Here is a 14,375-nt window from a genome sequence, read left to right on the forward strand (position 1 = left end):
GCTTTCTTGACTGAGATTGCCCCCATCATTATTCCAGATGGTGAGAACACAAACAACCCACTGTGGAGTTTTCTTTGCTGGCAGAAAGCAGTTTATCTTCAGCAGCAGCTCAGTCACTCGCGCACAAGGTGCTGTGAGACTAAAAGTACAGAGGCCCATGAGGAACCAGGGTGTTTCCAACCAACATTCAAACTAATCAGTCTCAACCTTTGAAGTTTCCAAGTTCACTTAGCCAAAAGCTAATGGAGGCATCCTGATAAAATGACCAGGAATACTTGGAATCCTGAGAAGGATTCAAGTGAATCCTAGAGAGATGTTGCATGCTTTGGAGTATTCCTAGGAAGTGAATGAAATATCAAGATTCATGTGAAGATTTGTGGGAACTCTTGCAGGGCAGTAAAGAAAATTTAATTTACATTTAAGGCTATACATGCTATTCTGCTAAATTACTCTGATTATTTGGTAATTTTTCTTTGTTTAAAAATGTGAAAGGTTAATGAACAGTTCTTCCTGTTAATCACTGGATATTCAAATTTCTCTTCAGAATTAAAGGTCATAATAAAACTGAGTCTTATTGTGGGATTTTTAATCTGTAGGGTGTGCTTGGTAAAGTTTTAATGAACAATATTTCATAGTGAATTTTATCATGTTAAGTACTGAGACTTCCTGGAGAGGAAAGATTTGCCCTTGTGTGTTTTGCAACACTTAATCAAGGTCAGTTCAATAGAATAAGCCGACAGGTTGATGCTGGAGTAGAGAGCTGGGGAAAAACGTCAGAAATAATGCAGGCAGGAGCACAGCAATCAGGGTTAGAAGGTTAGCCAAAAATATAAAGCCAGTTGGAAACTTGCGTCAGCTTTTTAAAAAATACGTTAACAAAATAAGTGTTGGCTTTGTGGAAAATGAGCATTCAGTAACAGAGGATAAAGAGGTGGCAGATGAATTGAAAAGAGCTTGAATCTGTCTTCACAGGAGAGGATACACATAACATCCTAGAACTAGTTGTAAATCAGGAATTGAAAGGGAAGGAGGAACTGAAGAAAATTACAACTACCAGGGAAGTAGTACTGAGTAAACTGTCGGAACTGCGAGTTGCCAAGTCCCAGATACCTGAAGGATTTTATCCTAGACGTTTAAAGAAAAACTAGCTGTGAAACAGTTAATGCATTGGTTTTAATTTTCCAAACCTCATTAGATTCAGGGAAGGTATCTTTAGATTGGTAGACACCTTTCTTCAAAAAGGGAGACCGAGAACAGGAAACTGCAGACCATTTACCTTAACATATGTCATGGAGAAAATGTTACAAGCTATTATTAAAGATGTTATGACAGAGCACTTATATAAGTTCAAGGTAATCAGGCAGCATGAATGTGTTTTAGTCAATTGGAAATAATGTGTAATTTTTTTTTGAAGAACTGTCTCTCCCCAACTGCGACTGAGCTGGTGAATCTCCAGTGCCGACAGGGAATGGAATGTCTTCCCACAGTCCCCACATTCCCACAGCTTCTCCACAGTTCCTTTGGCTCTCTGTTTTCGATGAACAATTGAAACTGTGACCACACTCAGGAAACGTGTACAGTCACTCCTTGCTGTGAACAGTGTCATGTTTCTTCAGTCTGTAACTGGTAAAAGCTCCTTCCCATAGTAAGCTCACTGGGAATCTTTCTATTTAACTTTCTCTCTGTCTCAAAGAATGTGCAACTGGTTAAAGCACATCCCACACTCAGCTCACTGGGACACATTGCACAGACTGAGACAATGGGTTAAATCTCTTCCCATAGTCAGCTCAGTGGACCACACACTCTCTCCAACTTGTCTGTGCTGACCAGATATCCTAAATTAATCTCATCACATTTTCCATCATTTGGCTCGTATCTCTCCAAACTCTTCCTATTCATGTACCCCTCCAGACGCCTTTTAAATGTTGTAATTGTAGCAGCCTCCATCAATTCCCCTCGCAGCTCATTCCACACATGCACCACTTTCTGCGTGAAAAAGTTACTCCTGAGGTCCCTTTTAAATCTTTCCCCCTTCTCACCCTCAACCTATGTCCTCCAGTTTTGGACACCCACACCCCAGGGACACCTTGTCTATTTACCCTGTTCATGCCCTTCATGATTTGATCAACCCATCAGCCTCCGATGCTCCACGGAAATAGCCTCAGTCTATTCATCCTCTTCCTATAGCTCAAACTCTCCAACCCCGATAGCATCCTTAAAACAGAGAGACATGGACCTACCTATCCAGAGTTTGTCCCCTCCCTAGATTCACTTACGTTCCTGCAAATCAACAGTTTAATTCCAGAACGTAAGAAGAAATGGAAAAGGAGAAAGTAAAGAAAAGAGAGTATTGTGCACACAGATATTGAACAGAAGAAGGAAGTTGCAGTCTGAGGTGAAGCTCTTCGTTCAGAGAGAGGAACAGCAGTTTCAGAAGCTCACAGTCTAACTTCCGCATTCAGACAAGAGGCGGGCTGTGATTGGCAGAAGGGCCAGACTGTTTCTAGTCCTCCAAGGCTTCCGATTGGTCAATCCGCATCCGTAGCCCTCGCCTTCAATTGTTGACGTCACAACGCGGAAGCAGCCCTATCCTCGTTTCAGGGTGAAACTCTCTCTGGACAACGTCTGGGAGCAAAGCAATGTCTCCTTTCCATTCCTCAACCAGGAAGGAAGAGAGAGGAGGGGAAACATTGTTCACTTATAGTAAGTGGAGGTTGAGGTTGAGAACACTGGGAGCAAGCGGACTCTGCAAAGGTTAGTTTCAGCTTCTGTCTCTATTGTTAAAAATGTTGAGATTCAGTGTGACCGAAAATAACTGAAAATCACGATGGGACAAAGAAATGCTTCCTGCCATTTATTTCGTGGAAGACTGGATGTATTTTCCAGTAACAGAGTCTGTAGGACACAGCAGGATTCTAAAAAGATGGATTCTTTCCCCACATACACTCTTGAAATGGGATCTTTCCCAGAGGAAGACTGCTATTTAAGAGAACCGTTTGTTAACACAAGACAGGGATGAGTGTAGGTTATGTGCTGCATACTGTATTTGGTGTTGTATTTATGGTTCCAAAAGCTTTATTTGTAATTATTTCTGACTTTATAATATCCTACAGCAGATACATTTTATATAATCTTCTGTAATACAGCACAAAAGATTGGCCCCATTTAAGCACTGCCCCATTAGCCTTGGGGATTAAGAGAGGAACAAATGATCCACAGAAACTCTAATTGTGTGTTCTGAATTTATATCGTGGACTGGCAGTGACAACGTCTTCAAACCTCTCTTACAGGATAACAGAAAAGAAGAATTTGGAAGCAGAAATCTCAAACCAAACTTCACGTCAGTGTCAGGTAGTCAGTTCATTCACCCAAGATGTCAATATTGAAGGCTTTGAAAACCAGGAGGAGAAACGAGATCTGTCTGTTCTGTCTGCTTTGCTAGTTTTGAAATCTGTGTGATTGGAAAATGAGTATCCCAGTGAGCAATCGTTCTCTCCCTCTCCAGGGCCCAGAATAAAAATGGAGAAGATAAAGCCATACTGCATCTGAGTATTTGCTTCGACTGATACAGGGATAGGGAAACGTGCTGGCATGGGTGCAATACAGCCTGGTATGGCAACTGCACTGCCCAGGACATTAAGAAACTACAGAAGGTTGTGTGCACAGCCCCGACCATCACAGAAGCCAACGTCTCGTCCATGGACTCCATTTACGTTAATTAAAAAGAAAGATATGATCCCACAAGAACAGACAAGTGATAAGGCTTATTAATGAAAGAATTCTCACATCAGATCTAATCCTGTTACTTTATTCAGACTGTAAACACAACTTTTTAACACAACTAGTAAACATTAATTTTGCTTGTATGTCCAGTAATGAGGACAGTAAACTTAAGTGAGTATAACATGGGGACAAAGAAACTCCTCACACTGACAGTAAGGTAACAATAAAGCATTGACATATCGCTAAGTTTATGGCAATTATTAAGAGCTAACCTCCTTATACCTCCTGTGATTAGGACAGGGGGAAATATAAGATGAGTACTAGAAGTTGATAGGGCTTACAATGAATAACAGCATTTGGACCAGTCCTTCGAGATGAGCAAGTCTGGGAAATGTCAGAGAGAGGGTGTAAATAATGGGATACAATGTAAGATGCTGAGGACTGATTTATATAATGTCTAGTCAACATTATAGGGAATCTAGGGCTGTCCATCATTGTGTTTCACAGGATTGGATGTGTAGATTAAAAGGGGAGGGCCCATAGCAATGTTACATGTGATTATTGTAAAGCAAAATATACAAAAATGGTGCATCCTGCTGGGGAGATCGGAGGGTCATTGGCCTCTCCTCTGATCGGAGCTGTGATTAAGAGGGCGACTGGATCCTAAATGAAAGCCAGATTTGGAGCGGACTTTGGCCTCTCCCACCTGTGTGATAAAGCACTGGAATAAAGATAGATTGTTCTTCTGAACACAGACATCGAGACTGCTCTTTGTGTCTCTTCCCTTCTCCCCCCCAACACCATCCTCCTAGTAATTGATGACTGCAGTCATGACAGAGAGAGAGACAGAGACAAAGAGAACTTTGCTCGTCTGATGTGGTAGAATTTTCTGCATGATATGTTCTGTTGAAGAATCATTCTGAGAAGCAGTGTTGAAGGGTTTGAGCTACAGGGAGGGACTGAATAGGCAGGGGCTGTGTTCCCTGGAGCATCAGAGGCTGATGGGGTGACCTTATATCAAGGTTTACAAAATCATGAGGGGCATGGATAGGGTAAGTAGACAAGGTCTTTTCCCCAGACTGGGAGAGCATAGGTATCTATCTCAATCTTAAATATACTCAATGACCTGCCCTCCACAGCCTTCGGTGGCAATGAATTCCATAGATTTACCACTGTCTGGCTGATGAAGTTTCTCCTTGTCTCTGTTCTAGGGTCTTCCCTTTACTCTATGAAGGCTGCGCCCTCTGGTCTTAGCCTCTCCTACCAATGGAAACGTCTTCCCAACATCCACTTTGTCCAGGCGAAAGTGAGGACTGCAGATGCTGGAACCCAGAGTTTAGATCAGAGTGGTGCTGGAAAAGCACAGCAGGTCAGGCAGCATCCGAGGAGCAGGCCACTCTGGCCAGGCCATTCAATATTCCCTAAGTTTCAATTAGATCCCCCCTCGTCGTTCTAAACTCCACTGAGTGTGGACCCCGAGTCCTCAAATGTTGTCAGGTTGTCACTGGTTGTCCTTCCTCATATGGCGCCCTGGGTCTACATCTGTACATAATAAAATAAATCTTTTAGGAGAAAGTGAGGACTGCAGATGCTGGAGATCAGAGCTGAAAATGTGTTGCTGGAAAAGCGCAGCAGGTCAGGTAGCATCCAAGAAGCAGGAGAATCAATGTTTCGGGCATGAGCTCTTCTTCAGGGCTCTAATAAAATAAAACAAAGAACTGCAGGTGCTGAAGGTCAGAAATGGCTGGAGAAACGCAGCAGGTCTAGCAGCTTCTGTCAAGAGAAAGCAGAGTTATCAACCTGATTTTCCAAAGGGCATCACAATCAAAACCAGTGCCAGCTCAGGCGTACTTTCTGTAAAGCTGGGACAATAACATCCACAGCCATTGTTTCAGAGGGCTTCGACGAATGGACTCCTGCTTATCATGGTGGCGAGGAGGACCACAATACTTCAAGCTGCAGAATTCTCTGTATTGTCTGCATTGGCATGATGTATGTGAAGCAATGGACAAGAAGGTACGCATGTGTAGGGACCTGGAGGACTAGAAGGAATCCAGTCTCCCTGCCAATCAGAGCGCTCCCTATTGTCTAAATGTGGACATTAAACCATAAGCTCTTGATGCAGCTGCTGCTCTCTGTGAAAATGGAGCTTCACCCCAGACTGCAACTTCCTTCCTCTGTCCAACATGTGAGAGTACGGCACACTTTTCCATTCCTTTTGTTATTATCTGGGGTTTAACTATTGCTTTGCAGGAACTGAAGGGAAACAAAATGAATCCGGGGAGGGGACAGACTCTCGAAAGGTTGGTCCTGGTCTCTCTCTCCCAAAAACATTGTTTGGCTCCCTCAGCCTGACACCCTTCTCTGTTGAAAAGAGTGGCTTCTTCCCTCATGTTTGTAATTAAAGGAGTGGGTTTCCCCAGGAAGTAGCTGGGATCCAAAGGGACGGTAAATTAATACAGGACAGAGATATGTTTAATGTTGTTCTGGAGGTATTTGTTCAACCCATTGCTTATGCTTCTCTAAACTTCATTTCTAATTATATCTCATCTTGTCAAACAGTACTGTGATTATGTTACGTATTTGCAGTCATTAGAGTCAACACAGCCCAGATGTCCATTCAGCAACTACAGCATTGAAATGGACTCTTCGGTATAACCCGTCTATGGGAACAGACCTCTGGTCCTATTTGCCAGCATTTGGCCATATCCCTGTAAACCGTTCCTGTTCGTGTATCCATCCAGATGTCTTTTAAATATTGTAACTGTACCAGCCTCCACCACTTCCTCTGGCAGCTCATTCCATACATGCACCACCTTCTGCGTGAAGGTGCTCTTTAGGTCCCTATAAATCTTTTCCCTCTCACCTTAGACCTATGTCCTCTAGGTTTGGACTCCCCTACCTTTGAACAAAAAAAAGCCTTGTCTGTTCACCCAATCCATGTCCATCATGATTTTATGAACTTCTATAACGTCACCCCTCAGTGCTCCAAGTGGGATCTAACCAGGGTTTTGTATAACTGCAGCATAACATCTGCATCCTTAGACTAAACGAATGGACTGCAGTATATCAGTATCACTTTGCAAGTCCATACTGTCACCTACATTGTCTACCATGCTGCTAGACTTTATGTTGTCAACAAATCTGGATGCTTTCAATGCCATTATCCAAGTCATTCATATTGATGTGAATAATTGAGGCTCCATCACAGATCCTGGAGGACAACATTGGTAACATCCTGACAATTTGAGGACCTACCTATTATCCCTGTTTTTGTTGTCAACCAGTTTCGCATACCTGTCAGTTTGTCCTCAGTTCTGTGGGCTTGGACCTTAGTTAACCTAGAAGCAGGCCATTTGGCCCACACAGTCCACGCTAACCCTTTGAAGAGCATCCCACCCAAATCCAACCCCCTACCCCATGTATCTCATGGCCAATCTGCCCTAACCTGCACATCCCTGGACATTCTGGGACAATTTTCCATGGCCAATCCACCCTAACCTGTTCATCTTTGGACTGTTGGAGGAAACCAGAGCACCCAGAGGAAACCCGTGCAGACACGAGGCGGGAGGGGAAGAACATGCAAACTCCACACAGACTGTCACCCTCGGGTTCCCATGCTGTGAGGCAACGGTTGTAACCACTGAGCTGCCTAGGTAACACAAAAATAAAAATACACCATTCACAGCGGTGGGAGACAGAACACGTGTGGCTGGCCTTTCAATTGATTGTCAACACTGGAGAGACAGACAAGGATTCCCATGTCATGGAGAAACTATGGAAATGCAGGCGCTCCAGGATTTCAAATTCCTGTCTTTATTGGAAGGCCATAGCTGTAGTCACACCGCAGAGAGACCGTTCACCTGCCCAGTGTGTGGTAAGGGCTTTGTTCACTTGTCCACACTGATGATCCATCGGAGGATCCACACTGGGGAGAGGCTATTTGCCTGCCCTGAGTGTGGGAAGGGCTTCACCCAGTCGTCCAAGCTGCAGAGGCATCAGCATGTCCACACCAGGGAGCAGCTGTTCACCTGCTCCGTTTGCGGGAAGGACTTCAGCAAGTTGTCCTCCTTGCTGACACGCTGGCGTGTGCACACGGGGGAGTGGCCATTCTCCTGCTCAGAATGTGGGAAAGGTGTTACAGATTCATCCAACCTGCAGAGGCATCAGCAAATCCACACCAGGGAACTGCCCTTCACCTGCTCCCACTGCGGGTTAGTCATCCGCCCTACTGACGCACTGGCATGCCCACATCGGGGAGAAGCCATTCAAGGGCTTCAGTCAGTCCTCCAACCTGCATAGACAGCAGCAGCTCCACATGAGGGAGAGGGAGAGGGCAGTTAACAGCTCTTAGTGTGGGAAAGGGATTCAGTCAGACTCCCCTGACACACTGAGTTGATCCTGTGACTGTGTGGGCTTTAATTGGATCAGTGTTAAAGAGGGGGAAGCATTGGTCTTAGCATTATTATAACTGCTCTGTTGGGCCCAGGTAATATTTTTCTATGGGAGCCAGTGAGGTCTGCAGATGCTGGAGATCAGAGTTGAGAGTATGTTGCTGGAAAATCACCACATGTCAGGCAGCATCCAAGGAGCAGGAACATCCTGAAGAAGGGCTCTGGCCCAAAATGTCAATTTTTCTGCTCCTCAGATGCTGTCTGACATGCTGTGCTTTTCCACCAGACACTCCCAACCTCCAACATTTTTCGATGCCTACGTAGAATAAACTTCCAGAGAAAGTGGTGGTTGTGGGTACAGTTACAACATTTGAAAGACATCTGGATCAGTATGTGAATAGGGAAAGGTTTAGAGGGACATGGGTCAGGAGCAGGCAGATGGGACTAGTTTAGTTTGGGATTATGGTCAGCATAGACTGTTGGACCGAATAGTTTGTTTCCATATTGTTTGTGTCTATGACCACCTTTAGGGAACATGGCATTTTAAGTGCTCATCCTATTTTGAAAGACCTACCTCCACCACCCTGTCCTTAATTCTAGTACCCTTTGGATGAAGTGGCATTTTTCAGATCTTGTCTAAACTACTTACTATTTCCCTTCAGCTTGTGCCATCTGGGTTTTCAAAAGATTCTCAGTGTCATCGTCCGTCTGTCCTCTCTGAACTTTGCACACCTCAGTCAGATCCCCCCAGAGCCCCCTCTTCTCCAGTAAACAAACCCAGCCTTTCCAGCCCCTCCTCATAATTGAGACTTTTCATTCCAGGCAATACCTGGTGAATCTCCTCTGCACCCTCTCCAGTTCAATCACATCCTTCCGATAGTGTGGTAACCAGAACTCTGCACGTCAATGTTTCTGAGTAAAAGAGTCCTACACAAGTCCTTTGGGTCCAGCTGATCCTTGCCAACTAAAATACCATCTGCACTCACCCCCATTTCCCTGGACTGAGCCCATATCCTTCCAAACCTTTGTGTTTGTCCAAATGCCTTTTTAAACACTGTTAACGTACCCACCTCAACCACTTCCATACGCATACCACCCTCTGTTTTAAAAAAAAAGTTGCCCCTCAGGTTCCTTTATATTCTTTCCCCTCTCTCAGCTTAAACTGATACCGTGTCGTCCTTGATAATCCAACCCCCGGGAAAAAGACTGAGTGCACTCACGCTATCCATTCCTCTCTTGATTTTATACACTTCTGTGAGATTCCCCTCTACCCTACAGTGCCAAGACTTTCTTGCTCTTGTATTCAAAGCCCCAGTTAATGAAGACAAGCATCCTTATGCCTTCCTCACCCCTCTGTTTCACCTGTACTCTCAATTTGGGGGTCTCTGGACTTGGACGCCAAGGTCCCTTTGTTCCTCTGGCTATTGAGGGAGTGCAGCGTAGATTCACGAGGTCAATTCCTGGAATGGCGGGACTATCTTATGTTGAAAGATTGGAGCGACTGGGTTTGTATACCCTTGAGTTTAGAAGACAGAGGGGATCTGATTGACACATATAAGATTATTAAAGGATTGGACACTCTGGAGGCAGGAAACATGTTTCTGCTGATGATTGAGTTCCAAACCAGAGGTCACAGCTTAAAAATAAGGGGTAGGCTATTTTGGACAGAGATGAGGAGAAACTTCTTCACCCAGAGAATGGTGGGTGTGTGGAATGCTCTGCCCCAGAAGGCAGTGGAGGCGCAGTCTCTGGATTTGTTTAAGAAAGAGTTGGATAAAGCTCTCAAGGATAGTGGAATCAAGGGTTATGGAGATAAGGCAGGAACAGCCATGATCATAATGAATGGTGGTGCAGGCTCGAAAGGCAGAATGGCCTTCTCCTGCACCTATTGTCTCAGCACTCTGCAGAGACCAGTTATTTATTGCATATTCCTTCCCTTATTAAATTTCCCGGAATGCCTTGAGGCAAAGTTCCATTGTTCTGCCCCGTTTACCAGCTGATTGCTATCAGACTGCAGCTGGAGATCATCCTCCTCACCATCAACACCGTTCCAGCATTTACTTCTGGACAGAGGGGGACAGCACTGTCTCTGCTGAGTAGTAGGAATGGGGTGGCGGGGGGAGGAAGCAAAGTTGCCTTTGCAAATTCCCTTTCCATCATTTTCTCCCCACCCCCCAAGTCAATGCAGTTTGCATTCTTTTTTGTTTTTTAAAAAACTCTCAGGGATTAATTTCAACTTCCCACTCGCTGAAATCTTATCCTCCCTCTTCATAACACTGACTTAGGGAAGCTCAAATCCCATAAAAGGATAAAGCAGAAGGGCTGAAATTACTCAGCAAGTCTGCCAGCAGCTATGGAGATAAAAACAGTTAGCTCTTCAGGTCATTGAATGTTCTTACATCAAGGACAAGGTTTTGGGGAAGCCACAGGAGTAAAAGGCACTGGTGTATCTTCAACATCTGGGAGAACTCTCTCAGTCATGGGGTCAGGCTGACTCAGCATTCTGGTCCAAATTACCATCCTACTCATTACCTGTTACCTGCTCAATTTGTTGCTCTTATTATATTCCTACGGTTGCCACATTCCTATGTTTTAAAATGATATTGCAACCAGATATGAATTTTCTGATGTAAGTAGTCATACATTAGAGGGTTTGGAATGTAAGTGTAACTTTTAAACAGAAAGTATTTATTCGTGGGGTGTAGGCATCGCTGGCAATGCCAGCATTTTCACCCATCCTTAACCACCCTGTGGTTGGTTGGAAAAGAGAATGAAGGTGGCTGAGATGGTCTTGATCAGCAGAGCCAAAGCCCAAGATGGGTGTGTTCAAGTAAAAGTACCCTCCACTCCCACAGCCAAGTCTGCATTCACTGCAATTACAGATGTCTTCATGACAGATGGAATAGCTCTCTCCATCAGCACTCTGTCCCATCTAAACCTCCCAGGACAGGGACAGCATGGGAATACAATCAGAATAAAGCCCCCTCTACTCTTTTTAGTTGAAAGTGAAGCTACCATGACACTCTCCCAAACAAACACTGCTAAGAAAGATTAACACTGCATTGGATTAGATATAGAGTAAAACACTCTCTAACGTTCCCATTCAAACACTCCCAGGACGTGGACAGCAGGGGGTTAAATAAAGGGTAGAGCTTCTTCCATTCTGACTGACACTTGGTGTGGTCTACACCAATCCTCAACAATAATTCAGAAGTGAGACAATTATCTGGTACTGAATTCACACTTCCTAATGGGAATGACAGGAATAGAAAATCATCTAGTGAAACACAGATCGATAAAACACACACAATGCGCAACAGAACCAGAACTTTATTGGGATCAAAGACATTTAAATGACAGGAGATATTGTTCCTGAAACGATCCAAATGTGAGCTGAAAAACTTTCACACTCGAATCGGTTTCTCTGGGAATGCAGTATCCACCTCACTGCTGTCTGGTCAGTTCCTCTGCTCCCGTTCAGAGCTGAGTTGTAGCTGACCACATTCTTGCCTGGAGTCAAGATGTTAGTGGGTAAAGGTCAACTTGGATTGAGGGCATCCTGTGTCATATCAGTGAGGTCAAGGGTCACTGCTTTACTCAACTTATAATTGGGGTCAAGAGGATATTGGGCTGGGCTTGTATCAATTTGAGCTTAGAAGAATTAGATGATCTGATGCAAATTTATAACATCCTGAGAGGACTTAACAATGTGAATGTATGAATCCCTTTGTGCCAGAGACTAGAAATGAGTGGACACAGTTAACAAATAGAAAAAAACTAGAGAGAGTAGCTTCTTGGCCCAACATGCTGCAGCTCCCACTGGAAGCAAAGTTGGATGGAGGGAAGTCCAGCAGAGAGCTCATCGACTCTCCCACCGCACCCACTGTCAGAACAGACGGAAGTTTCAGTCCTGGGGGTGACCCACAACAGCATCACCGGTGTAATCCGACTGTTGGGAGCACTGGTGCCCCCGCAGGTGGTTGCAGGACAACAAAAACCTCCACCCGCACTAGGGGCAGCAAATGGTCTCTCAACAGTGTGGATCCGCCAGTGCCTCAGCAGATGAGAAGAATTAGAACATAGAACATAGAACATAGAAGGATACAGCGCAGTACAGGCCCTTCGGCCCTCGATGTTGCGCCGACCGAATCCTACCTAACCTATACTAGCCCAATAACTTGCAAATGCCTATCCAATGCCCGCTTAAATGACCATAAAGAAGGAGAGTTCACCACTGATACGGGCAGGGCATTCCATGAACTCACAACCCGCTGTGTGAAGAATCTACCCCTAACATCTGTCCTATACCTACCACCCCTTAATTTAAAGCCATGTCCCCTAGTAACACCTGACTCCATTAGCGGTAAAAGGTTCTTAGTATCTACCCTATCTAAACCCCTAATCATCTTATACACTTCTATCAGATCTCCCCTAAACCTTCTCTTCTCCAATGAGAACAGCCCCAAGTGCCTCAGCCTTTCCTCATAAGATTTTCCTACCATTCCAGGCAACATCCTGGTAAACCTCCTCTGCACTCGTTCTAAAGCTTCCACATCCTTCCTATAGTATGGCGACCAAAACTGCACACAATACTCCAGATGAGGCCTCACCAGAGTCCTATACAACTGCAACATGACCTCAGGACTCCGGAACTCAATTCCTCTGCCAATAAAGCCCAGTACACCATATGCCTTCCTCACAGCACTATTTACCTGGGTGGCAACTTTCAGAGATCTGTGTACATAGACACCAAGATCCCTCTGCTCATCCACACTACCAAGTAGCCTACCATTAGCCCAGTAATCCATTATCTTGTTATTCCTACCAAAGTGAACGACTTCGCACTTAGCTACATTGAATTCCATTTGCCACATTTCCGCCCAGCTCTGCAACTTATCTATATCCCGCTGTAACCTACCACTTCCTTCCTCACTATCCACAACTCCACCGACTTTTGTGTCATCCGCAAACTTGCTTACCCAGCTTTCAAGTCCTTCCTCTAGATCATTTATAAAGATAACAAAAAGCAATGGTCCCAAAACAGATCCTTGTGGTACACCGCTAGTAACTGCACTCCAAGATGAACATAATCCATCAACTACTACCCTCTGTCTCCTTCCAGCCAGCCAATTCCTAATCCAAACCTCTAATGTATCCTCAATGCCATACCTCCGAAGTTTTAGCATTAGCCTACCATGGGGAACCTTATCGAACGCCTTACTAAAATCCATATACACAACATCTACTGCTTTACCCTCATCCACTTCCTTAGTCACCTTCTCAAAGAACTCAATAAGGTTTGTGAGGCACGACCTGCCCTTCACAAAACCATGCTGGCTATCCCTGATCACGTTATTCCTACCCAGATGTTCATAAATCTTATCCCTTACCATTCTCTCTAAGACTTTGCCCACCACTGAAGTCAGACTCACTGGCCTATAGTTACTAGGGCTATCCCTACTCCCTTTCTTGAACAATGGGACCACATTCGCTATCCTCCAGTCCTCTGGTACTATTCCCGTAGATAATGATGACATAAAAATCCAGGCCAATGGCTCTGCTATCTCCTCCCTAGCTTCCCATAGGATCCTGGGGTAAATGCCATCAGGCCCAGGAGACTTATCTATATTCATCCTTTCCAATATTCCCAAAACCTCCTCCCTGCATATTTCCAGGGCATCCATTCTAATTATTTGTGATTCCATATTCACATCAGCAACAGTGTCCTGTTCCTGAGTGAATACTGATGAAAAGTACTGATTTAATTGCCAAAGGTCTTCCTGCACTCGGGGTAGGGGAAGGGCCTCTCCCCAGTGTGGACCCGCTGATGCCTCAGCAAGGTGGAGGAGTGGCTGAAGGCCTTCCCGCACTTGGGGCAGGGGAAGGGTCTCTCCCCAGTGTGGACCCGCCGGTGGGTCAGTAGGGTGGAGGAATCACTGAAGGTGTTCCTGCACTCGGGGCAGGTGAACAGTCTCTCACCTGTCTGACTGCGCCAAAGAGTCTCAAGGGCAGACGGGACACAGAAGCCTTTCCTGCAGTCACCACACTTCCACGGTTTCTCCAATGGGCAGAATTCCTCAGGTTTCTCCATGGCTGAAGTTTCAGCCACACACAAATGCGTGAGCAGCCGCTGCCATGAATTACTCTTTCCAGGCTGTATAACTGTTAAAGGCGCCACACTCAGGGTGCTGGAAAGATAAGGTGTCAACTAGTCCCACTGATACAGAAAACATACTGGAACAGGGACCAAAAAGCTTG

At 45.0% G+C, this 14,375-nt stretch overlaps 1 long non-coding RNA gene across 1 annotated transcript; it reads left to right on the plus strand.

The window, feature by feature from the left end:
- The first annotated feature begins 1,423 nt into the window (after positions 1–1,423).
- LOC132807102 (uncharacterized) lies at positions 1,424–3,969 on the plus strand. The gene is made up of 2 exons (XR_009641924.1): positions 1,424–2,754; positions 3,291–3,969. It is a non-coding gene; the product is annotated as an uncharacterized LOC132807102 (long non-coding RNA).
- The last annotated feature ends 10,406 nt before the right edge of the window (positions 3,970–14,375 follow it).

Source organism: Hemiscyllium ocellatum (genome assembly GCF_020745735.1).
Source record: "Hemiscyllium ocellatum isolate sHemOce1 chromosome 27 unlocalized genomic scaffold, sHemOce1.pat.X.cur. SUPER_27_unloc_1, whole genome shotgun sequence".
Lineage (NCBI taxonomy): Eukaryota > Metazoa > Chordata > Chondrichthyes > Orectolobiformes > Hemiscylliidae > Hemiscyllium > Hemiscyllium ocellatum.